Source organism: Excalfactoria chinensis, chromosome 1 (genome assembly GCF_039878825.1).
Source record: "Excalfactoria chinensis isolate bCotChi1 chromosome 1, bCotChi1.hap2, whole genome shotgun sequence".
NCBI lineage: Eukaryota > Metazoa > Chordata > Aves > Galliformes > Phasianidae > Excalfactoria > Excalfactoria chinensis.
The window spans coordinates 66,760,342-66,763,405 of record NC_092825.1 but is presented as its reverse complement, the minus strand read 5'-3'; the positions used below and the strand labels follow the sequence as shown (position 1 = coordinate 66,763,405).

The following is a 3,064-nucleotide window of genomic DNA, read 5'->3' as shown; positions in this document are numbered from 1 at the left end:
AGAAATGCTCAGAGAAAAGGATTCCACCGCTGTCAGAAGCAGTGCTACTATTGCCTCTTGTGAGTCAGAAGACAAATTCCATTTGAGATTTCACCATGAAATAAAGGGATGACTTTTAAAAAGAGCAAGGCAAGTGAAAGGATTTAATATTCAAACCTTTAATTTCCAGAAAGATTAAATGAATAAATACTGGAATACACAGACAGAGGGGCACAAGAATGGAGAAGACTAATAACTACAACATGCTATTTCTGAAACTATGCACCTATGAGCTACAAAGTAGGGACAAGGAAATAGGTGCAGCTGAGATACTGCATGCAATGTGTCCAGCACGATGGGGCCATCCTATGGCCTGCATCTGCCCAGTGCTGGCTGCAGGTGCATGTTGGGCAGTGCGGGGCTGCCTGGGGCTGCCAGTCTGGTGTCACTGTCATGGCTGCTGCCCTCATGGCCATTGCAAAGTAGGAGCCCAAGAAAGTCAGGGCGGCCCAGGGAGCCTGCAGCTATGGTGTTTCTGGGTGCTGCGGGAACTCCTGCTGAGGAGGGCCAGGTGTGAAAGTAGGGACTACAAAGGGCAAGGTGCCCTGTGGTGGAGGAAAACAAGTGACAGCCAGCTTCAGGCTGCTGGTTAGAGACAGCATGGAGTGGAGGAGAGCCTGGCACTGTTCCTGTGCTGGTGCTGCAGCAGGGCCTGGCAGGATGTGAGCATCACCTCCTTGGGCTTACAGGGGGTCAATCTTAAGGAGCTTGGCTGGTGGGTGCCCCAGGGGTGCTGATGCCTGCATGCCTTGTGGCTCCAATGCCTGCAAACTCCTCTTTGGCCTGCCAGCCGCTCCCTGTGTGGCCCAGGCACATGGGCTGCTATTCTGGGGGCACTCCTTCAGAGCCTCCTACAGGGCAGGGCCAAGGGGAAGCCACGGCTCTTCTCTTCTGGGCTGCTCTATGCTTGCAGTGCTGCAGCAGCCGTGGGTAATCTCTCCTGAAGAAGGGGCTGGAGTAGATGAGTAACTGCAGAAGGTCAAGGAGGAGAGTTAGGTGCTGTCAGTGTGGGGCTGAAGGACAGCAGTGTACAAGAAATAGGGCTTCTCATGGCTCAGGACAAATGTGGGCACCAACAAGGCTTACAAATGTCTTAGTTTCAGATGGGATGGAACCATGTTCCTCAGAGTGCTGGTATGATGCTATGGTTGGTTCTGGGAGTAAAGCAACATTGACAGCACAACGATGTGTGTAGTTGCTGCCATGCAGTGGCCAAGGACATTCTCAGAAAAGGGACCAAGGAGTTGGGAGGGATCGGAATGAGGAGAGCTGACTTACATTGGTCAAGGAGATATCCCATGCTATATGACATCTAACAAAGGGGTCTGGAAGGCAATGGGCATTCCTCTGGTTCTCTTACACCACTAAGGAGCGAGATGGGCTTCAGTCAAGGGATGGTGAGCAATTGCTTCCGCATCACTCGTGATACATGTTCTTATATACATATTCTGGCATAACCATTGTCCTTTGTTAGTAAAAATTATATCATCACAACCCAGGAGCTCTCCTTTTTTTTCCCCCTACTTCTGGCCCCTGAGGTCGCCCTGGGAAGGGGCAACAAAGCGACTGACTGCGTGGTGCTGAGTCACCTGCCGGGTCAAACCACAGCAACCAGTTACTTCTGTGCTACAGTTCTGGTTGACTGAAACAAGATATCTTGTGAGTTTACTGTGAGAGCTCTTTTGCAGGGGGACCCATTGATGCACTTACCCTCCTATGAGCAGCAGTGGCTTCTTCCTCAGACAGAAACTTGGGAAGGGATGGAGATCTTTCCATGTCCTGTGGCACTTTGCAGAAGCCATAGAGGTTGAGCTGGAGAATGAACCTTTTCAAGCTTGTATATCCAAATGGTTCTTCTCTGCTGAGCAACGTCTCGAGGGAAGGCTTGATCTGACATTTATCATACTTCAAAATGCTGCATGTTGCAGTGTAGCAGAACTGACCAGAAAGCATCAGACTGTGTAGGAACAAACAAAAGGACGCTTGCTCCAAAGCCTGCACTGCACTTGTGCAAAAGCCATGGGGTTGGCTGGGGCTCATCCAGGGCAGGACAGCCTGGCCTGCAGTCGCTCACATCACCACGCAGCTGTTTGCTCACAAGGATGCTGTCAGGGGTCCAAACTTAGCACACTCTCTGTCCTTCCGTGTGTGGGGAGATGTGATATTTAAGAGCAGTTTCACTTACTGAGATGCTTGGCACAACGTGGGGTTTCTAATTGAGCAGAGCGATTAAAGAATACCCCCAAACTGATGCATGGGTCGCTTACACTTACTGAAATGCAGCAGTGGCAGCACACAGTGGGGTCCCAATGTAAGCACAGCGTGCACTGTCATACTTTGCGCTTGCTGTTGTGGCTGGGCACTCCTGGCTGTGGAGCAGTGCGTGGGCTGACAGCAGCTCAGAGCCCTTAGCTTGGATTTGTACCACCAAACCACGAAGTTCAGCTGGGTGTTTTATTCCCACAACGCTGCACTACCCTGGCTGGACGCATTCTTGGTGGGAGCCTCACCTAATCTAAGGCTGAGTTTGCATAGACTTCCATGTGAGTAGTAGTGAAGGTGGGTAAACATGTATCCCAAACCCATCGGATACTCGTGTCAAGGAATGAAGACTGGCAAAGACCTCCAAGGTCATCAAGTCCATCCCCCCCAACAGCCCACTGCATATGTCCCTCAGTGCCGCATCCGCATGGTGCTGGAGCACCTCCATGGATTCTGACTCCCCTAAAGCTGCCCACCTCAGGAAACGCAGAGAAGAACAAAACTGACAGTGGCATAAGGGAATTAAGTTTTATTGAGATGGATTTAGATGACATTGGATAGGATTAGGGTTAGGGTTTAGGATTAGAGACTGGATGGGAGCTTGCAGACGGCTGCTCCTACCGCATCAGCAGGGCCGGCCGGTGATGTGCTGGGCCCGACGTGGTACCCGGGAGCGGCTCCGCCCCTGGGCTGGCCCTCGCCGCCTGGACCGGCTGGTGCGGCGTCTTCGGGGCTGGCTGTCAGTGTCCGCAGCCCGGCGATG

General features: G+C 52.0%; 1 pseudogene; it reads right to left on the bottom strand.

The window, feature by feature from the left end:
* Window positions 1–272: 272 nt before the first annotated feature.
* LOC140250886 (uncharacterized) lies at window positions 273–2,683 on the bottom strand (annotated as a pseudogene).
* Window positions 2,684–3,064: the final 381 nt, after the last annotated feature.